The sequence below is a fragment of the Prionailurus viverrinus genome, chromosome C1 (assembly GCF_022837055.1).
Source record: "Prionailurus viverrinus isolate Anna chromosome C1, UM_Priviv_1.0, whole genome shotgun sequence".
Classification (NCBI taxonomy): Eukaryota; Metazoa; Chordata; class Mammalia; order Carnivora; family Felidae; genus Prionailurus; species Prionailurus viverrinus.
In genome coordinates this window covers 180897310-180920623 of record NC_062568.1, presented here as the reverse complement: position 1 = coordinate 180920623, position 23314 = coordinate 180897310, and the positions used below count along the sequence as shown (strand labels likewise).

The 23314-nt window shown below is 50.1% G+C and overlaps 1 long non-coding RNA gene across 1 annotated transcript in view; it reads left to right on the top strand.

The window, feature by feature from the left end:
• Positions 1-23314, top strand: part of LOC125173843 (uncharacterized) — a 58270-nt gene that overhangs the window by 31363 nt on the left and 3593 nt on the right. The window contains exon 2 of the long non-coding RNA XR_007155166.1: positions 21089-21158. This is a non-coding gene — a long non-coding RNA (uncharacterized LOC125173843). The remainder of the gene's footprint in view (positions 1-21088; positions 21159-23314) is intronic.

The following is a 23314-nucleotide window of genomic DNA, read 5'->3' as shown; positions in this document are numbered from 1 at the left end:
TTTATCGTCTTTCTCTGAGTCCTCTCTCTTTCTCTTCTCCTTTCCCTCCATACTGCATGCCCGGCCAGAATCCTGCAGGAGCAGATTTTCTGCCAGAGGCTGCCAATGCCATTGAAGAAATGTCTCCATTTCCCTCCTCAGGATCATAGCCTCCTTTAATTACCAGAAGGAGGCCAGGCACCCAGACATGTGAGCTGAAATTTAGCAAAGTTCCTTGAGTCCCACTTTGTACCGTGTCCCAAACTGGACCCTTACCCATAATAACCTTCACAAAAACCCAACGAGGCAGGCTCTGTTGTTATACCCATTTGATAAGTAAGCAAACTGAGGCTCAGCAGAGAAGGCTGACTCATAACTGGGTAAGCAGGGAGACAGGCCCACAGTGAATTTGGCCCGTGCTGGCTTGCGGTGTCTAAATGCTGCAGGAGGCTGCTGCAGGGACTCCTGGGGTCAGGCAAGTCATGGGCAGACCCCGAAGACAGACTCCTTGGAGAGTTTGGGATTACCAGAGCTCTTTGGATAACAGCAAAAGTCATGATAACAATATCAGTTATGATTTGTTAAATCCTTACTACATGCCAGACATGGAGAGTTAACAAACATGATCTCATATAATCCTCCCAGCAATCCGAGAGGGCGGAATTGTTATCCACAATCCCCCATCCTGGCCGATGTGACTCCAAAGCTCACACACATTCCTTGATGCAGATCCTCATCTCCCCTCGATAATAATTACTGGCCTTCACCCAGCAGACCATGTCTTGGCCAGGCCCCTGCCCTGCTCACCAGTCCTCCTTTACTCGGGCTCCTCAGGGCTCCTCAGAGCAAGTCCGAGCCTTAGCACGAGGTTTGAGGCTTAGATCACAGAAAGAATAAGCCCTTCCTAGGTGTGGCTGCGTCCCACCTCCCTGACACGCCGAGACTTACCAAGGATGGAAGAGACTTTCTAAACCCCATTCAGAACAAGAGAGAAAAAAGCAGGTGTGCTCTTGATGTTTATAGGACAGAACAGAACAGAACCCCAAGGACCCTGCCTTCTCCATTAAAGAGAAAGCTCTTTAAACCAGAGAAGTAAAACAATCCCTTCTGACTGACAGGAACCAAAGGCCAGGGGGGCGCTGAGACGGGGCTGCCCCCAACTGCCATTGCTCTGTTTGAGGCCTTCCAGGCAGAGATGGGTCATTCTGGGGGCCCTTCTGGGAAGGTGAGAGGTGCCAGGAAGAAAGCCAAAAACATGTTGCCTCTATTCGAGCATGGGAAAAATGGTGCATTGAGCTTATCATAATCCTAGGCAAAATTCCAGAAGTTCCTTTCCTAAGCAGGGATTACTGGGAGCCAAGACAGGTTCACTTAGGTCAAGGCATGTCTAACTTTCCAGATTTCCCCTGTAGGAAGGGTTACCAGAACATGTTGTGGGAAAAGGGCCGCAGATATAGGCTTTAAAAATAAGAATTTGCTGTTATAAGAACTGCATTGAGGAAGAAAGGAGGGAGTTCATCAGCCAGGGTCTGGAATCTACCACACCCCAACTCCCTACATATAAAAAATTATATGCTTCCTTTTATAGCAGAGTAGACTCAAGAGTGATGCCAAAATTTGTCTTGTGGTCAGCAATGGAGGAGGAGTCTTGGGACACACAGGAGAGAAAGATGAGATGCCCTGAGGCCGTGGATGTTGGCAACAGACATCTGAGAGGGCTGATAGTATTAGTCCAATAAAGCACTTATGATCTAGAAAGGCTGCAGAATTTGTCCAGGGGAATAACACATCAGGAATGTCTTAGACTACATGACATGAATTAAGGAAGGGCTGATTTCCTCATCAAGCGCCACTGGCACCAAGGTCAATTTTGCGATTGAAATGTCTTTTTTTGAAATGCCTCTCACATGTCTCTTTGAGGGTTAATGGAGACATATGGGTCAAATCAGGGTAGCACAACCTTCCCATGGTTGTTTGAACCCCTCTACTCAGGGGAGGAGGCATTAATTGATTCTGTTCGATGGGACCCTGCTGTTTTTATGACCCAGACTAGCAGCAATGTGGTCCTTCCACTAACAATCACTGGTGTCTGCTGAGGGTGTGCCCTGTGCAGAGGAAAAGAATGTGTGTCTGATGTATGAGAGGAAAACCCTGCTGGATGCCCCCTGGTCCAGAGATTGGTCCTATGCTACCCTCTACCTGCCTGCATGGCATGACCATTTCTATTCTGACAGCCACGGAGTGGAGAGGTTCAAAATTAATGCTCTGGAGTCAGACTGCCTTCCTCCCCCACCCCATCCTATTGCAACTTAGCTCTGCCACTTACTAGTTGGGCGACCTTAGGCAAGTCATTAATTTATCTGTGTCTCATTTTTTTCTTGAAAATGGAGACAGTGGTGGTGCCTAATTCATGGGGTTGGAGCACTGACTTTCATTTTTTGACTTGGGACTCACAGTAAGAAATACATTTTGAAAGACCTAAATGTGAGACAGGAAACCATCAAAATCCTAGAGGAGAGCACAGGCAGCAACCTCTTTGACACTGGCTGTAGCAACTTCTTAGTAGACGTGTCCCAGAGGCATAGGAAATAAAAGCAAAAATGAACTATTGGGACTTCATCAAGAAAAAAGCTTCTGCACAATGAAGGAAACAATCAACAAAACTAAAAGGCAACCTTCAGAATGGGAGAAGATTTTGCAAATGACAGATCCTATAAAGGGTTAGTGTCCAAAGTCTATAAAAAGAACTTATTAAACTCAACACCCAAAAACCAAATAATTCAGTTAAGAAATGGGCAGAAAACATGAATAGGCATTTTTCCAAAGAAGACATCCAGATGGCTAACAGACACATGAAAAACTGTTCAACATCACTCATCATCAGGGAAATACACATCAAAACCATGATAAGATACCACCTCATAGCTGTCAGAATGGCTAAAATTAACAACACAGGAAACAACAGATGTTGGCAAGGATGAGGAGAAAGTGGAACCCTCTTACACTGTTGGTGGATATGCAAACTGGTGCAGCCACTCTAGAAAACAGTATGGAAGTTCCTCAAAAAATTAAAAATAGAACTACACAGCAATTGCACTATGAGGAATTTATCCAAAGGATTCAAAACTCCTGATTCGAAGGGGCACATGCACCCCAAAGTTTATAGCAGTGCTAGCAGCAATAGCCAAATTATGGAGAGAGCCTAATGTCCACCAAATGAATGGATAAGGTGGTATATATAGTATATATATGTATATATACACAATGGAATATTACTCAGCCATCAAAAGAATGAAATCTTGACATTTGCAATGATGTGGATGGAGCTAGAGTATATGATGCTAAGCGAAATAAGTCAGAGAAAGACAAATACCATATCATTTCATTCATATGTGGAATTTAAGAAATAAAATAGATGAACTAGGGGAAAGAAAAAAGAAAGAGAGGCAAACCATAAGAGAGACTCTTTTTTTGTTTGTTTAATATTTATTTATTTTTGACAGAGACAGAGTGTGAGCAGGGTAGGGGCAGGGAGAGAGAGAGAGAGAGAGAGAGAGAGAGAGAGAGAGAGAAATACAGATTCTGAAGCAGGCTCCAGGGTCTGAGCTGTCAGCACAGAGCCTGATGCCGGGCTTGAGCTTGTGAACTGCAAGATCATGACCTGAGCTAAAGTTGGACACTTAACTGACTGAGCCTCCAGGCACCCCAAGAGAGACTTTTAATGATAGAGAACAAACTGAAGGTTGATGGAGGGGGGTGGGTGGGGAGAGAGGCTAAATGGGTGATGGGCATTAAGGAAGGCACTTGTTGGGATGAGCACTGGGTGTTATATGTTAGTGATGAGTCACTAAATTCTACTTCTGAAACTAACATTACACTGTATGTTAACTAACTAGAATATAAATAAAAACTTGAAACATTAAAAAAAAGAAAAGAAATACATTTTACATCAAGATCCAATATTGATAAAGTACAGTGTTTTCTGTTCTGTTTTGTTCTATCCTTTCATTAAGCCAAATGATAGTTGAGAGCCATTAAATTGATTTTTACTACTTACATGGGTCACCGCCCACAGTTTGAAAAATGCTGGGTTAAGGGGCACCTGGGTGGTTCCGACTTCAGCTCAGGTCATGATCTTGCAGCTGGTGAGTTCAGGCCCCACGTCCTGCTCCATGCTGTCAGCTCAGAGCCCAGTTCAGATCCTCTGTCCCCCTGTCTCTGCCCACCCCAATTTATGTGCATGCACTGCTCAGTGAGTGCTCTCTCCCTCTCAAGAATAAATAAAAACATTGAAAAAAGAAAAGAAATATCCATATTAAAAAAAAAAAATGCTGAGTTAAGGTTTTTCCAGAGTATTGCGTTCAGTTCCAAAAGCTACAGTTTCCTTTACCCGTTTCACCTTTTAAGAAAACTATTTTCAAGCTAGAGGGTGTCCAGAAGAGAATGATCAGGATTGTTCTTTATCTCCTTTCCTTTTCTGCCTTCAATCCACTCCTTCATTTGATTGTTTCTTCATTTATTCATCCATTTATCATAGGTTTAGTGCCTGTTTCATCTGAAAAAGAGAATCCAGAGAGAGGTTTGCCTGTAAATCATGGGAAGGAGGAGCTAGAAAGATTCCTTGCAGTGCCCTAGGCAGAACGGGGGCCTGTGGGAGAAAGGGACAGAGAATTCTGATCATCACATAGAAGAATTTTCCAGTCTTGGGTGCTGCTGGATGATGGGTCTGGCTGCCGGTGCTACTTCTCTTTGGCATTGAGCGATCACAAGTGGGAGAGGCTTTGAGAGATCACAAGTGGGAGAAGGAAAGCCATGAAGAGGCTTTCACTATTGGGTGGAAGGTGGGCTGAAGTTGGTTCTTCACCCCACGGTCCCTTGAGCCTGGGGGCCTGCTTGAGTCACTGCAGGGGTTGCTATGGGAATGGGGAGGAAGAACCTAGCTGGGGTTCTGTGCCCCTACCTGACAACCAATATTATTTCTGGTTTATACCATGGGATTCTCTATGTGGTTTATTTTGGAAGGGGGTACTGTAGACACGTTCCATTGATTTTTTTTTTTTTTTAAGTTTAATCCTTAAGCCAGGAGCTCATTAAATCCTTGGGAGTCTTAGAAGCAATCATTTCTAGGATTCTGGGGCTCAATTTTTTCCTTATGAAAACAAGTCCATTAAAATTACAGCATAAGCCTTTGTTTTGTACTCTTAAATCCAGATATAATTGAGAGCAAGAGTTAAAGAATTACAAGTGTGGCAGGATAATAGATTGAGATGTTATTTTGGGTTGGTGGTGTCTCTTCTCCCTGGGTCCCTCCCCATCCTGCCCCTCCTCCAGCCCAGCTGGAGAGCAGGGAGCCTCGTCTTTGTGTTCCTTTGCCTCAGGGGGTGTTGGTGAAGACGGGGCTGAAATCAGAAGTCACCAGCAGACAACCGGTCTTTCAGGCTTTTTTGATTGAAAGCCTGAGTTTATTGAGGGGATTGTGCTGAAAGAAAAGGAGGAAGGAGAGGGGGATGGGTGGGTGGGTCCTGGAAAGAACTGGCAGAATTCCAGAGGCTGCTGTGTGGTTCCCTTGGGAGTTGGGACCTCAGGCTCCCACACTCCTTCCATCCACTGAAGCTGTCGGTATCTGGGCTAGTCTGCAGTGTTTCTTAAACATTAGTGTGCACATGAATCACCTGGGAATCTGGATAAAACGCAGATTCTGATGTGATAGGCCTGGGTGGGGGTCCTGAGATTCTGCATGTCCAGCAAGCTCCCCAGGGACTCTGATATTGCTGGCCTTCAGACCTCATTTTGAGTAGCTAGGAGCTCAAAGGGTCATTCTTTCTTCCTCCTCCTCTCTCCTCCTCCTCCTCCTCTTCCTCTTCTTCCCCTCCTCCTCTTCTTCCTCTTCTTCCCCTTCTTCCTCTTCTTCCCCCTCCCCTTCTTCTTCTTCTTCTTCTTCTTCTTTTTCTCCTCTTCTTCTTTTCTGACACAACATAAGCCTTCCAGACTCTTGTGCATCCTCAGAACAGGGAAGACCCTCCCAATAATGGAACTGGAATTTTCCATCAGTGCAGCATAAAGGGATGCACAGTTAGGTTTAATTTGATTTGAAAGAACTCACACACTTGAGCTTGTGATCGCAAATTCATAGCCACTGCCCAGGTTAAGCTGCATCTCTATGGGAATTCAAAGGTTATTAACCCCCTCTGTCTTTAGGGTTGGATTCACTAAGTGGAATTCAACTGCTTGCTCTCCCTTCCCAGGGTGAGAAATTCTCTGGGTATCCAGTCCTTTGTTTCAGTTTTCCTGGGAGTAGAGGCCACTTCTCCTCCCCTCCCTTTCCCAACCCCAGGGGGTTTAAATCCCTTTAACTATCTGCTTATCATCATTTCGTGGGGTGGAATTTTATCTGTCCCTATCTTGCCCCTGCCTGGAGGCACAAATCCTTCTGTCTGGGTCCTCCCCCCCAGCTGGGGATCTGAGATAAACCTCGGAGTCACAAAGGAATGGAGTGGAATGCAGCCAGCTCCCTCCCCTCTTTCGTGGTCTCTCCTTTCGGGAAGTGGTGTTAGTGGCACCTGTGTTCACTTGTTCATCTCCACTTCCTTCGCTTGCTTAAAGTCCTACCTGGGAATATGCATTATTTTGTAAAGCAAGAAAGACTAACCATTCCCTCCCTGAACTAGTTCCTGCCAACCTCAGGGAACAATTCTTAAATGGGGCATTTATTTATAAAAGGAGCTCCATTTATAAAAGGAGCAATTTTTTTACTGTTTATTGATTTTTGAGAGACAATGTGCGCGAGCGCATGGGGGAGGGGCAGAGAGAGCAGGAGAGAGAGAATCCCAGGCAGGCTCTGTGCTGTCAGGGTAGAGCAAAGAGGAGTGATTTATAAATACTCCTTGCCTAGAAAGCACAGTACTTTGCATTGCGTGGCACATTTACATTTTTCAAAGGGATCTAGCATTAATTGAGCATCTATTTGTGCTAGGGACAATTACCCTTCCCAGCAACCCCTATGAGGAGGTATTAATACCCCCTCTCCCTTTATCCACAAATATTTAAGCGAAAGAGCCTTCCTGGTTCAAGCAAAAGCTATCCAAACAAAAGCAGAAATGTTGTTTGCAAGAAAGAAAAATGAAATTTAGAGAAGCAGAAAGCTGGGACTCTGCTTCCTTGACCCATGGGGGACCCATGAGGGTTATTTCACCTCTCTCTGGCTAAAAGCAAAATGTGATAGATGGGAAGTGTGAGGTGGTGGTGGTGAAGAGGGGCTCAGTTCTCAGGGAGGTGGGGAAAGTGGGTTGGGCGAGTTTCTGAATGTGCCAGTGTGCTGGGTCTGGTTTCCAAAGAAGTGAGAGAGTTAGCACCAGGCTGTGCCCAAGCTTGGAAACTAGGTGACATGTTCTGCCCAGTACCTTTGGCACCAGGAGACCTGGAGTCTAACTTAGCAGTTCCACTCACCAACCAAGGGCCGGGACCTTCCAGGTTCTAAGCCTCAGTTTTCCCTTCAGGGAAGTGGAGTTGTTGGACTGCATCCTCTCCAAGGTCTGAGATGCTCTGATCTTCCAGCTTGAGAAGGGAAATGGCTCCCTTGCCTGAGAGGCTGTGACTTGTTTGCTTTATTGGAGGGGGTGGGGAGTGGGGAACACACATACACACACACATACATTGGGGTCGAACTGTGTTAGGTGCTGTGGATGCATCAATGAGTGAGACGGTGCTTTGTCCTTGCCCTCGCTGAGCAGACAGAATGTCAGAAAAGGCAGACACACTTTTTACCAGTTACTGCTTCACTGAGGGTTAGAACAGAGACCAGAGTGATGAGAAGGAGCAGGCACGTGAAGGGGAGAAGAGAGTTCCAAGCAGAGGAAACAGCATGTGCAAAGGCCTTAGGCAGGGACAGGATTACTGTATTGCTGGGGACAGAAGGAAGCCCGGGTGACACCAGGGTGAGGGGAGATGGAAGGACAGTGATGCCTCTTTCATGGTCTGGGTCAGGCTACAGAGTTCTTTTGGAGACAAGAGATTGAACTAGGTGCCCCTCTGTTTCTTCTTCCTACCTACACACACACACACACACACACACACACACACACACCAACTTTGGGAAGCCTTGCATAGAGCTGGGTAGGGGCTTTGTGGTAGATCATTCAAGGCAGGAAAAACTCTGTTCTTCTCCCCCCACTCCCACCGGTGGGGGGACCTTGGGGTCTCGCCCAAGGAAAGGAAGCACTGCTTCCTGGTTTATGTTGAGATGGGAAAGACTTGCCCAAGAACAATGGCGTTTTCGTAAAACACCACTTTGTTCTGGTGAGACCAGGAGGGGGTTTCCTTCGGGACCTAGCCTGGTCCCATTGCCCTGGCCTGCCAACCACAACAGCCACATGTCATTCCCTCAGACCAGCCTTTCATCTGAGATACTTGCTCACGCACAGCCCTGACCTGCTTAACCCTTGAGACCCCACCCTGCCCAGGCAGCAGCATCTCAGGGCTACAGATCCCAGGACAGGCCGGCCAGGGGAGTCTCCTGGGGGAACCAGTGGATGACATGACAGTCCCTGATGTCCCATTTGAAGGGTCTTCTGGAAAAGGGCTCAGATTTGTCCTGGGAGTTTCTCAGCTCAAAAAACCTTCATAGCCCCAGGGTCAGAAGGACACCCCTCTTCAGGTGGGGAAACTGAGGCAGAGAAAAGGAAGTGTGATCACTGAGGCCACACAGATTGTTAGTGGTGGAGCCAGGGCTAGAATGCAGGGCTCTGACTCTCAGGCCAGCACTCTTCCCACATACTGTTCTGCTCTAGAGGAGCGGAACAAAAGTTGGGGAAGGAAAGGGATTAAGTCTACACTGGACAGACAGACAGATCTACAGGGGCCCAGAATGTCTGGAGGGAGATTCGGAGGGAAGAGCGCGTGTGATGTCGGGAGCTGGACTTCTTGATGTCACAGGCAGGAGGGGGTGACTCCTATAACCACTTCTGTGTTTTTCAGGCATGCATGGCTGTTCCTCTGCGAATCGACAAATGAACCAATTTAGCGAAACAATCAAGTCTGTCCAGAGGAGGACATTAATGGGAAGTGAGTGGGCGTATAATTGTATAGTCAGAACAATAAGTTGGAAGAACTTTGCGTTTGCTTTTCTCCAACTGTTGTTTTCGCATGCTGCCTGGCATTAGAAGCTGGCTCAGGTAACCGGCGAAGTTTCTCATCCGAAGGAGGAGGTGGAGTGGTGGCGGTGAACGTGTTGGGGGTGATGACGTGTTCATGGCGGTGGGGGTATTGCCGACAGCTCCGTGGCGGCTACAGGAATGGCGGTGTGGGTGTCGGTGGCGCCATGGTTAGCAGTATTGATCGTAGTTAGGGTGACGGTGGTATTGTTTATAGTATGGTGGTAGTGATACCGGTGGGGAGGTGGGTTTTGCTGGTGTCCAGTTGAGCAGCATTGATTGTAGCTATGGTAATGATGGGAGCAGTAATGGAGTAGCAAATTGACAATCATCTTGGACGGTGGTGACAGTGATGATGGGGTTGGTATAAGGGTTGTTGTAGGAGTCGGTCAAAACGACTTCAGTGATGTTCTGTATTGGCGGTGATGGTAGTGGCATTGGGGTCAGTGCTAGCGACAGCACCATTTTTGATGGCGTCGGGGACACCTTCCTGGCTCAGGTGGTGGGACCGACGGATGAAAGTGGTGGCGTGCGGGCGCTGGCATCAGTGGTGAATTTGCTAGTAGCCTTACTATCAGACTGATGGTAGTGGCGATAAAGGTGATGGTCACAGTGATACTGGCGGTCATAGGGACGTGGGGATGATAACCAAGATGGTGGTGATCACACTGAGAGAGGGACGAGTTCAGGCAGAGACCCCAATATTACAGGAGCTCTCTGGAGCTGACAGTGTGCTGGACGTGGAAAGCCTCACTACGTTGCCCCCAAACACTCCTTCCCATTTGCTGCCATCCTGGTGAGGATTAGTTCTCTGTGTAAGAGGAGATGGTTGCCTTTTGGGGGTCCGTGGGGATGATGCTGGAAATAACTCTGTTGCTAGGCAAGTAGACAGGGAGGGAGGCTCAGGACTGCTGAGCTGGAGAGTGCTCTAGGGGGCAGGTCAGCAGGAAACAGGCATCTGAGGGCATGCCCGTGGTGGGGGCCACGTCGGGCTGGCATGGAGGCAGCCGTGGTGGCCGTGCAGGGGCTCACGTAGCTGGCAGAGCAAGGCCTGTACTTCCTGCTGACTCAGCAGAGCAGGCTGGGACTGATTCTCCTGGACTAATGTGTCTTCTCCCCAGGATTAGCTCACTCAGCTCTGGCTGGGAAAGGGGGAGGGAGGCAGCCTCTCCCATCTCCCCAGGCTTAGGGGCCCTTGGGGAAGCTGTGGGCAGACGGTGAGGCCCCAACAGGGGGCTAGCAACAGACACTGTGTGCCCTTGACCTCATTCCCAATGGGCCCCCATTTGGCTGGCAGGGAGCCAGGCTCCACAAGCATCAACGAATCTAACAGTCCTGTCCCTCCCCCCGAAACCCACTCCATATGGCTGGTTCACCCTGTGTTCCTGTCCCAGCTCTGCTATGAGAAAGGCCGCACAGCCTGGGAGTGGGGAGAGTAAGCTCTGGAGTCAGACCAGCTCGCCTCAATTTCCAAGTTCCCCCCACATTAACTGTGTGACTCTGGGCAGTCACTTCCGCTCGGTGTCTCAGGTCATCGTCTGTGAGACAGAGGCAATGGCTGCTGTGACATCAGATGCACTAAGGCAGATGAAATGCTTGAAGAGTTGGCATGGAGCGGGCATTCGGTTTGTTTGCTGAAATGACGCTAACTTGAGTAACTTTAAGAGACTCTTAAGCTAAGTCTGTTTTCTCACCAGCAAAATTGGGGATAATCCTTAATGTACACACTTGATTGAGAATTGAAGGGGATGTAATGGGGGAAAGGTCCATACCAAATAGAACAGTAGTTGCTACTGTCCTTGCTGTTGCTAGTACAAGGGGTGCCCCAGCGTCCCTCTGGAGTAGGGGGCTCGTGTCACGTAGGATTCTGGATCCCTGGAGCCATGCTATCCAGGGACCCGGGACCTGGTGCCAGCTCCTGCTGTCTCCTGACACTGGGCACAACCCTTCTCATGACGGGAGGGTGTGAAGAGATCGGCAGCCCCATTTCTAGCTTCTGCCCTTTCTTCTACCCCAACCCAGGACTCACGCCCAGGGTGGGGTGGAGAAAGGAAGAGAATGTTCTGGGAGAATCTTCCCATACTGAGGCTTCTGTGGAATCTTTTCTCATACCTTCATTCTTACCTCTCTTTCTCTTCCTTCCCTTCCTCATTCTCTCATTCATTCATTCATTTCCTCATTCATTCGTTCCTCTACAAGGCATGCAAGTCTCGGGGTCTGCCTGTGTCCCAGGGCAAAACTAGTTTAGGTTTTAATCAGGGCTTCGGTAAATAATTCTGAGATGGAGAGGGACAGAGAAAGAGAAAGCATCAAATGAAAATTAAACTTTTTTTTAATTAAGGAAAACTATCAACAGTGGTGCTGTTTAGATAGCATAACATCAACACCTAAATAAAAGAACGACTGTATCACTTGTTTATCTTCTCAGCTGTAAAAGAGATAAAAACGTACATGCTCACGGATTATTTTATTCTGTTTGTTTGGACCTCGGGTGCATGGAGCTGGTTACTCATACTCTTCTCTGCTAATTTAATTTCCTCCCTTCTTCCCAGATCCCTATTCTCATTCCTTACTCCCTTCCTCAATCCAGGAATCTACTCCAATATGTGTGTTTTTTTTTTTTTTTTGAAGAAACCTTTATGCCCAACTTGAGGCTTGAAGTCATGACCCGGAGATCAAGAGTCACACGCTCTACCACTGAGCTAGCCAGGCACCCCTCCGATATGATTTCTAAAAAAATATGTCCTTCAAAGGGGCTCGTCTTTATAAAGTATGCGTTGTGAGGGGTTAACAAAAAAAAAAAAAAACACTATTGCACTATAAATGTGAGGTCTGTCCATGTGACTGTGTGCACATTGTTCTGTCCCTTCCGGCTACTGTAGAGTCTTCCATTGCAAACATCCAACATGCTCCACTCATTCATTCCCCCACATGATAGACACACCCCGCCACAGCCTCATAGCCTCACTGCAAACATTACATACAAAGCCCTCAGTTCTGAGCCTGCCCCGAGCTCCCGTTCGGCAAAGTCAGCGATAATTACTGGCATGTCATTATGGCTTCTATCAGTGCTTTAGGCAACATCATTTCTATAATATTTAATAATCAGTTGCACAAGTGCTTCTTTTTACCTCATCATGATGTGGCACAATTCACTCCCTCACATACCGCTGACGTTCGCCGTAATCCGTGTCCAGTACTGTGATATGTGTTAGGGGAGGTGGGGAGGCTGTGTTGGGTGCCTGGCCGCGTGTCCCTCTTTCCCTGTACAACGGGAGGGCTGCATCTGAACCCCAGGGGCTCCCCATGCCTGTCTGGACAGCCATGTGATCGGTGTCCTCAGGACTGAAGGGATGAATTTCACCAGGCCCGATGTCCTCAAGATGCTCACAGTCTAGGGAAACAGTTCAGGTCGGGTCAGGGGTGGGACACAAAGCAGTCAGTGATCAATTCCTTTCATAAAGGGAATGGACGAGAAACAAGAGCCAACGTTTGCTGAGTTCTTATTGTGTGCCGGGCACCTTTCTCGGTGGTCGGGTAGCCACAAAACAACTGTAGCAATATATTACTACCATTCCCATTCTTCAGGAAGGGAGACAGAGGTCCAGAGAGGTCAGTCACTTGCCTACACTCACACAGTTTATAAACGGGATACCCAAGAACTGAAGTCAAGTGTCCGGGTTCATAATCACAACGCTAGGACCTCCAAAAGATGAGGGAGGTGAGGAGGTCAGATGTGATTGCAGAAGACCTCACACGCCAGCCAAGTGGCAAGGAGGAAGGCCCAGGAGGCCCCATAGGAGAACCCAGGTGCCGTGAGGTGAGTGTGCAAGATCACGAGAGCGTGTGAGGGTATGTGTGTGGAAAGTGTCATATATGGGTGTGTATGAATGTGTGTGTGCACCAGTATGTGCACGTGGGTGTGCTTGAGCGCATGTGGGTGTGCCAGGTACACACATGTGTGCCACAGTGCAGGTCCCATTAGGACAGTGTGTGTGTGTGTGTGTGAGAGAGAGAGAGAGACTGTTGCAGGTAAGTGTGGGAATCTCTGGCTGTGCACGGGCTTCTGCATGTGGCCGGTGGGTGTAAATGTGGGCCTTGGCATTCCTGCCACCACGGGGCCCCAGGGAAGCTGTCAGAGCCCATCAGCCTGGACTGGTGTGAAGGGCCTGGTCTCGGCCTCAGAAGCTGGATGGGCACACATCAAAGGCAGCCTGAGCCTCGTACCAGTGGGGTGGAATAATTTAATGAGGGTCCAAGAGGGAGGCTGCCGTTGGTGAAGGGTAGGCGGGCATGCCAGCTTGTGCCCAGGGCAGCTCCCAGGCTCCACAGCCAAGCATCTGCGGTCTGCATATGTGTTGGGGAGGGGGGAGGCTGTGTTGGGTGCCTGGCCATGTTTCCCTCTTTCCCTGTATAATGGGAGAGCTGCATCTGAACCCCGGGGGCTCCCCATTCCTGTCTGGACAGCAATCTAGTCCCCAGGTATCCATGAAACTTCAGGAAAACAAGAACACCAAGTCAGGCATTTTCATCTCTAAGGCCCTTCTGGCGTTTCCATGAGATGGAGCATGAAGAATCATTCCTAGATCAACTATTCTAAGCCCCTCACCTTACAGAGAACTGTGTGTGTGTGTGTGTGTGTGTGTGTGTAGATGGATGTCCTCTGTGGGGAGAGAGAAATGTGGGGGATCCAATGTACTCAGTTTTCAATGTAAGATGTGGGTGGGAAAAGGAGGATTTGGGGTCAGGAGTAGGAAAGGGGGTGAGGATGAAGATTCATGTGAGGGCAGAGTGGCCCTTACCAGGCAACAGTTTCGTGATAGGCAAAGCAGAACGCTATCCTTGTCTCCAGGGTCTTGGGCAATACATACAGCTCTACTCTGTCCAATGATCATGGTGTGAGGGCTTTCTCCTAGGAGGCTTTTGTCACAAATGTCCTTCCATGGCAAGAACCTCCCTTGGGTCTTAGGCCCATCACACAGCCACGTTCAAACTCCTTAGCCCTCTATTCAAGGCTTCCTCCAAACTCTAGGATCTAGGTTCTAGACTTTAGGACCAAGGGCTGCGAATTCACGGTCTACCACCTGAAGCCAGCCTACAAAGGAGTTTTTGGGTTTTTTTGTTTTTGTTTTTTGTTTTTGGCTGCCACAGATCGACAAATATTCTTGAGCATAAAGGCTTTGGCCATGGCATAGACTATGCTGTTAGACACAGGCCCCCACTGGCCTCTATTGCTTACACCTACCCATTTCACTCATCTACATCACCTGCTTGGCACCTGAAAGCACTTGGATTTGGGACTCTTGAGCTTGTGCTCTTGGAGAGACAGGCTTGTGTATTTTATGTGTCACAATCCAGCACATAGTAGGTGCCTAATAAATGTTTGATAAATGGCTGACTCCAGTTTGCCCCATTTCTTGTATTGCCAGCCTACCCTCCAGCTCTCCACCTCAGCCCACACTTAAGCTGCTCTCTGTTCCCTGAAACACAATTTTCCCTCTGGAAAGCTTCTTGGTGAACTCTGACTTGCCATTCAAGACCCAGGTCGAGTGGCCTCATCTCTGGTCCAACTTGAGAACTCTCTGCCCTGTTCTGTCACCATGTCCATCCGTCTCTGTGTTACAGTCCCGAACCCTGCGTTGTAAATGCTTATTTATTTTTGAGAGAGAGAGAGAGAGGGAACATGAGGGGGAGGGGCAGAGAAAGGGGAGAGAGTATATGAAGCGGGCTCTGCTGACAGCAGAGAGCACAATGCAGGGCTTAAACCCACGAACCGTGAGATCATGACCTGAGCAGAAGTCGGACGTTTAACCAACTGAGCCACCCAGGCGCCCTCAACCCCTTCGTTGTAATTATTTGTTCACGTGTCTCCAGCACAGAGCATCTGTTATTATAGAGCTGTGACAGTTGTCACTGTTTATGGGCTAGATTTTGAGATTAGTTTGTATTTGATACATACGTTGGGTTTCAGTCACTGAGAAAGACTTAAGTGGACCATCTCAGAGTGTCATTCTGAAGCCTGAGTCAGATGGCTCACTAACTTTGGCAAATCCCATTAGCAGTTATGGGTGTTTTGCCCCCAGATCCTCATCTTCGGTGGGTGTGGGAAGAGGCCTTAGGACTCAGGGTCTGGTCCTTGGAGGGAGGAGAGTCCTCTATGCAGCTCCAGGCAGAAGACAAATACTAGCTCACAAGCCAGAACTAGTCCTGCCTCCAGCCTGGCCTGGCCACTCCTGGCCCCATGACTCGGCACTTTCTGGGGCTACCTGCTGGGTTTGGCCAAGGCGAGTTGCCTGGGCCTGTGGGAACCTGCTGGCAGAGCGCACTTCCCCGGGGCTGTGGAGTGCGATGCCAGGGCACACCCATGCAATGCCATGCTGGTTCCAGGGCTGCCCCTCCTAAAGGCTCCGTGTGTGGCTCCCGCCGAGGGTCCAGCCTTAGCTGTGCAGGGTTTCTGATCAGGGTCAACTGATCCCTTTTGCATCAGGATAGTGGGTACATGTGATTTGAGAGTGAGAGAGCATGGGCATGTGTAAGTGTGCAGGTGTGTGTAAGTAGATATGTTGGTGTCAGGATCATGTGAGAATGAATGTCCATGAATGTGCACTGTGTGCAGCTATATATGACAGGCGTGTGTGTGTGCATGCATGCGATGAGTAGATGTGCAATGGCATATGTGCAGACATACAAAACAAGAAAGGTTGCATGTGGGGTGTGAATGACCATCCATGGGTGCAAGTATATGTTTGCATTCGTGGGCTTGTATGTAAGAGTCTGTGGGTAAGCTGTGTGGCATGTGGCTGTGTATACAGGTGACTCTGTGTGACAATGGACGTGTGAATTTCAGTCCTGATTCTGCAATGTCTTGAAAACTTAAATCAATCCCTTCCCCTCTCTCTTTCTGTAAAATGGAATGGCATAGACACGGTGATCTCTTAAGCTCCCTTCTAGCTCTCATAGTCAGTGACTGGCTTAGGGGTTGAGCACAAGTGTGGGAAAGTTGTGTGTGCACTTGTGCAAGTGTGTGGATGTGTGAATGTGTGTACGTGCGTGCATGCAAGGGCATTGCTTTGAATTCCGATTCCACGCTGAACAGGTGTGTAGTTTCAGCTTAGCCCCTCCCCCTCTCTGGGCCTCAGTTTCCTCAGCTGCAGATAGAGCTAATGATTCCTATGAAACTTTTCTGAGGACTGAGAAATATTGTTTGCAAAGTGCCTAGTTCAGCATCTGGCTCAGTTCCCTTTCTGAGAGGTATACGTGTGTGTGTATGTGCATATGTGGACATTCATGTGCACAGGCTCGACTGTACAGGTTGGCCCAGAGAGCGGGGTAATTGCTCTAGATCACTCCAGAAACTGGGGTTTCTGATTTCTCTCTGCTAGGTACACAGCTACCCGGGAGAGGTAGAACTGGGCAGTCAGTCTCCAGCTACCCGCCTGGGCTCACGTGGTCCGGAGGGCTCCCCACTGCCCCAGACTGCCTGTCACATGGGTGCAATGGCCTGGAAAGGAGGATTGGTGCGGGCAGGAGACAGGCTCCCAAATCCGCTTAGTGCCCACCCCACCAGCATATTAGAGACTAAAGAGATTCTTTTTCTTCTTAAAGGGTCAACTGCCAGCCTGGGATGGTGGCTGAACTGAGCACGAGACTTTGAGGTGTCAGAGTGGGGGCCAGGAGTAGACAAGACCCTGCCCTCAGAGAGTTCCCAGCCCAGTGGAGAAGTCAGACGGGGTCGGTGGCTTCCTGGCGTCTCTTCTCAGGGCAGGAAGGGGTCATGCCCTGCACCTGAAAAAGCGTTGGCTCAGGGGAGCAGGTTTTCTGGAAGGAAAGAGGCTTGAGGGCTTGGGAGAGGCTGGAGGGGATAAGGAGAGACTGGGACATTCCAGGCGGGAAGATGAGAGTGGACAAAAGTGTGAGGTACGAACAAGTACAGTGCATGCGCGCAAGTGTGCGTCCCTGTGTGTGTGGTGCACGGGGGAGGGCCAGGGAGACGATGGTACAGGGCCCTTGGCGAGTATCAAATACAATCCTTCCACCTTCTCTGTGAGGAAACTGAAGTTAGAGAAGGGAAGGGAGGTGCCTCTGGACAGAGTGAGGTCATGACTGATTCCCAGCTTGAGTCTAGGGTCTGCCTCCAATTCCCGGGTTCTAAGAGGGACGTCAAGCTGAGCTGCAGGGGCCTTCTCTTACTGGTCTCATAGGGGTCGCAGTGAGCTGGGCCTGAGACTTAGCAGTGATGTCTGCCTTCAGGCCAATGGGAGGGTCTGGGGCTGGCTCTTAGGTTCCTGTCTAGAGGCCCCAAACAAACCCAGAGCAGCTGGTGACACCTGTACCTGATCTACCAGGGCAGGTCCCAGTGCCAGACACCCAGAGAAGATCCCCAGCTCTGGATCACATACACTGTCTGGGCTTCCAGCCGCCATGCCAGAGAAAGCTCCAGCAATCTGACCTGGAGGAGACCACAGCTGGACTCTAAATACCGAGAAAAGATCCCAGCGCTTATACCAGATGCATCTGGATCGGCTTCCACTGCAAACCTAGAACAGCCTGAGTATATTCTTACAGCTTGATCCAGAACCTCAGGAAAGATCCTGACATCCAGTTGAGAACACCCAGAGAGGGTCCCAACATCTAAACTCTGAACACTGAGGGAAGATTCCAACACCTGGACCAGATCACACCTGGACTGGCTTCCAAGTCAGACTCAGATCCAGAACACCCTCCTCATTGGATCCCTACAACTTGACCCCAGAGCTGGTCCCAAAATGGAACAGACTCACACAGGCCTCCCCTCGCCCCTATCCATCCTTGGTTGACCTCATCCTGAGAGACCTCCCAAGGGGCAAGGCTTTTTTTTTTTTTTTTTTTCCAGGGAAATCTGTGGTCCTGAGTCAGGACGCGTGGGTTGGAGAGGGGGGCGGGAGGCCAGCCCTCGCCTTTCTCGGGAAGGCTTGGCTGGTGGGCTTGGCAGGTGGAGAGGGAGGGGGAGGGTGGTGCGCGGCGGCCCCCTCCAGCTGGGGCGGAAACTGGGCGCCCTGGAGGCCCTGCAGCTCCCACGTCGGGCACCCCTAAACCGCCCTCGGGGCGCGGGGCCAGGAAATCTGGCGCCGGCCCTTGAAGCGGACCGAAGTCGAGCGGGGGGCGGGGTGGCCGTTGGCACCGCGGCCGCGGAGCAACGTGATGGCGGGGCCCCGCAGCGGCCTCGGGTCCCCACCGGGACAAGGCTGCCTCTGTGCAGACGCAGCTGATCCCTGCTCTCGGGCGGCAAATCCCTTCCGGCTGACAGCCCTCGCCGGCTGGGGCCAGGAGGCGTGGGAACCGGGAGCAGGGCTGGGGGCTGGGGGCGAGGTGGGCGTGGAGGAGGGGAGCCCTGGGGCGGGAGGCCCCCGTGGAGACCCGTCTGCTCCCAACGGTGTTATTTCAGCCCTCAAGGTAGCAAGGGGTACTCCACTTCCCAGGTAGGGAACTTGAGGCTGAGGCAGGTTGAATCACTTAGACCCAAGTGGCACAGCCCATTTCCTAGTTAAAACCAGCCTTTCGAATTAGGCCCCATGATAAACTATATATATATATATATAATTGAGGGCTAGGTGGCATTATGAGTCCCATTCATAAATGAGGGAACTGAGGCTCAAAGCGCTGACGCCACCTGGCCAACGTTCTCAGACAGGCTGGGACTGGAGCCCACCTCTGCCAACTTTGACCTGAGGCAGCGGGTGCATGCCATCACACCTGCCACCAGGTAGTCATGGAATATCCAGGGGGAGGCCCTGGCAAGGATGTAAGTCACCGGGTACATCTGGTCAAGGAGTTGTGTTGCTGGGTTCTTGAGAACCAGAGAAGGTCTGGAGTTAATCTCTTGGAGGCCAGATGTGGGGCTGGAGGGGCAGGGGTGGGGAGTGGGATACAGTGAGGGAGACAGGTGTGAGGGTGGAGGGGGCAGGTGGGCCGGAGAGCAGACTGGCAGGGAAACGAACCAGGGGAAGGGTCCTGGATGCCCCTCTGCTCTGCCTCTAGCAGCTGGGGACCCAGCTGGAATCTCAGAGGCTAGAGAAAGGGTCATGGCGGGGGTGGTGCTCCAGACCAGCCTCACCCAGGCCTCTGGGAACAGGGTGGGGATTGTCCAGTGAATTCTTTGGAATGAAAAAGTGGCGCCTTCTCAGTGCTGGGGGAGCCTGGCTGGCTCCTGGGTTTTGTCTAGTTCCTTCCCGCCTCCCAGGATTGGGGCAGCTCAGGTTTTTTCTCCCCTTTCTTGACCAATGTTTGACCTACACAGGCATTACGGGCGGGGAGGGCTGCTGAGGGAGAGGGGGGAGGATGACAGGGGCCTGAATGGGGGTTGGTGTCTGCTGAGTGTGCACGTGAGCCTCGGGGTGTGAATGCGACTGTGTGTATGCATAAGATGAATATCTCTGGATCACAGTCCTATTTGTGTGTGCCTTTGCAAATGGGTCTACGTGCCTGGCAGTGTGGGCGTAGTGTATCTGCACGTGTCATTTGTGTCTGGGCACCTTTGCCTCATCGGGATCTGCGTTATCTCTCTGGCCTGGAGTTTATGGCTCTACTGATAACTGTGACTCTTTGTCTGTGTCTGGGTCTCTGCCTCCCTCCCGCCCCAACAGAGCCCTGAATGCCACTTTGCTGCCTGAGTGTGCAGAGGAATGTGGGGGGCCAGGGGAGAGGGGAGCACATGCCCTGGGCTGCAGGCCTGCTGGTTATGGAAAACTACTGAGGGCCCGGCAGGCCAAGCCGCCAGGAGCCAGGCTCATTTGCCCTTCTAGACTCCTCCCACCCCTTTCTCTGTGGGGCTGAGGACCTGCTGAGATGGGTCCTCCATCAAGTGGAGAGCACGGCCTCCCTCTCACCACTCCCACTTCCCAGATGGCTAGACAGGCCTCTGCTGCTCCCTGGGCCTCAGCATCCCTGGGGGAATGAGAGGGGGTGGGATTATATGTCCTTTGAAGTCCTTCCCAGTTCTGACATTCTCTCCATTCTGTGAATGTTAAAGGGATTCAAAGAGAGCAATTTCACCTCCAATTCGGGGACCATGAGAACATAGGGCCTGTGCTGCTAGAGCAAGGAGAGCTCCTAACGATGATCTGGTCCTACCTCTCCATCTTGCGGATGGGAAAACTGGGGCCCAGGGCCAGGGCCAGGGGCCCAGACCCCCGTTACCTTCCAGAAGGGGAATGACCAAGTTGTCAGGCCTCCTGCTTCCCAGTCACTGGCCTTTCCCCCATCACGGCTGCTTTCTGGTCCAGCCTGCTCTGCATGGAGGAAGAGGCATTTAGGATCGCTTGGGAGGAGGGCTTGAGCCAACAGGCACCAGGCAGCAAGAAGGCATGGGTTAAAGTGTAAAAGTGGGCAGGTGAGGTATACAGTCAGGAGGGCAGGCGGGTACCCATTGGGCACAGTGGGTGATAGGACTGGAAAGGTGTCTGAGCTCTATAGGAGGGTCCTCAGAGGCTGGGGAGAAGGGCGTGGACTTCATCCTAGAAGTATCTCTGGCAAAAAGACAGGTTGAGGGGGCACCTGGGTGGTTCAATTGGTTGAGCGTCTGAGTCTTGATTTCAGCGCAGGTCTTGATCTCAGGGTCATGTGTTCAAGCCTGTGCTGGGCATGAAGCCTACTTAAAAAAAAAAAAAAAGGCAAATTGGCAGCATAGCAGAATGGTTAAGGGCTGATGCTCTGTGGTCAGGTCAGATCATCTGTATTCTAATCCTAGTTTCAAGACGTTAGCAACTATAATTATATAACCAAAAAGGGTTGCTTAAACTCTCTATACCTCACTTTTCTGAGGAGATAATAATGGACATGGAGATAATAATAGTACTTCCCTCATATGGTTGTTGTGAGGAATTCATGAATAAGTGATAATATAGGTAAAGCCCTCAATGCCTGACACATAGTAAGGCTCAATCATGGTTCTGATGATGCTGATGATGTAATCTATATTTCAGTCTAGGCTGCAGGGAGCAAGTGAAAGCAAGGAGACCAGTGGGGAGCCCATGGATGCCATGCGGATGAGAGGTATGAAGGTGTGTGATGATATCCCCTGAGTGGATAAGGGAAGGGGGCGGGGTGCTCAAAAGGTCTGGGGTGTTGCCAGAAGGTGGGCAGAACTCTCCCACTGAGTGGCTGTGAGGTGTGAGTGGGAGGCAGACTTTGAGAACGGCTTCACCAGTCATGGAAGATGTGCTAGGGTCTGTGTCAGGGTTTGGAGAGGAGGGATGGATTCCAGAAGTACTTGTGAGGTGACTGACAAGGACCTGGGTGGTGGTGGGAGAGGGGATGGCAGTCTGGGCTGAGCACCCATGGGCAGACAACAGACGGGGACTGGGGTTGAGTGTGGGGTGGGCCTCTACAGGACTTGTTATCAGGCTCAGAGCTCAGGCGGTCTGGGCTGGTGATGGGAGTGAGAGCCATTCGATAGGCCCATGGTGTGGGCAAGGTCAACAAGGCAGGCTAGAGATAGAGGGAAGGGCCTTGGGAGCCAGGAGCCCCTTCTGAGAAGCAGAACCTTAGAGAAGCAGCAGCCAGAAGACTGAGGAAACCCCAGTCAGCCATGGTCAGAGGGGGCGAGGGAAGAGTGTGCTTCAAGGAGGAAGGCACAACCATGAGAGCCCCTTGCTGGGAAAACTGGGAGGGATTTGGAAAGAAGAGACAGAGCTAGAGAGAAAGTGCAGACCCGTGGCTTTTGGCCATGAGGAGGCCACCAGTGACCTTTGTAGAGTCCAAGCTGGAGAACAGGGGGCAAAACCCAAGCTATGAGGAGGTGGGGGATTAGTGAGCGGAATTGGGGGAGTGGAGACAGAGGTGGGGGTCCCATCTGCCTGGAAGCTTGGCTGAGGTGAAGGGGGAACAACAGATGGCCTCCAGGCCAGAAGGTTCTAAGACTCAGGGTGAAGGGGAGACAGGAGTTACCGCCTTACTTTTCAGGTGGAGGAACTGAGGCTTTGGAACATTCCAGAGCTTGTACAAAGTAACAAGAAATTAATGTGGAGGACAGCCTGAGATCTCTGACTCTTTATGTGGTAGTTTTTAAAATAGACACTTGAAACAGCGTAACACACACACGCACACACACACACACACACACACATACACACACGCATTGTTTTCTGATCATAGAAGTAAAACATGCTTGTTGGATACATCCAGAAACACACACACACACACACACACACACACACACACACACAAGTGCAAGGGAAAAATGTAAAAAACACCTATAATTCCACCACTCAGAGACAAGCATTTTTCCCATTGTGTGTTATAACCCTCCACTTTTTTCTCTGCTGATATACATAAATACATACTAGGATCATGTACCTGCAGTTCTGTAGATCCCTTGTCTCATCTAGCAATATGCTTTTCCATAGTAATATATATTCCTTGAGAATTTTTTTTCTTTGTTCACAGTCTACTGAGGGAGACCAGACTCACGGACAGGATCCTATAGCAAGCAATCTAGAGCAGATTAACGAGGCGGTGTCTTTTCAGGGTGTCTGGGGGCCATGGCTGGAATGTTGGGGGTTGGGAGTGCAGTGGAATGGCTCATGGGGTCCTGGATTAGTCATTGGTTCACTGGGTAAACTATTGTCCTCTTTGGGCCTCAGAATCCCAGAATCTCAGACAAGTCTCTTGAGGCCAGCTGCCACCACTTGTAAAGTGGTTGAGAGAGAGACATAGAAAATGAAACTGCTGTTACCGTCATACTTCTGCAGGTCATTATACTCCTTTGAGCCTCAGTTTCTTCATCTGAAAAGTGGGAATCATGTTTACCTACTCTGGCTGTAAGGAGTCTGGTGAGAATCAAATTAGATTAACTATTAAAATGCCTAGGAATAACTAGTATTTGGGCAATGTTGTGCTGTTTACCACATTATTTCACTTACCATTCCAGCAACCCTATGAAGCAGGTACTATTTTTGTACCGTTTTTTTTTTAGTTGAGGAACCAGGACTTGGAGAGATGAGGTTACTGGTTCAAGGTCATAGGAAGTAACTGGTAGAGTTGAGATTCAAGCCCAGGTCTCCCTGTTACCATGGATCTTTGTATCTGGATCCATGGATCTGTACTGCACTGTTCTGACATGGGGCGTGCAGGCCTGACTGAGGAGAAGGAGAAAGACTGGCCACCGTTTGGTTTGACTGCTGTTGGCCAAGGCACTGCCATCTGTGGGG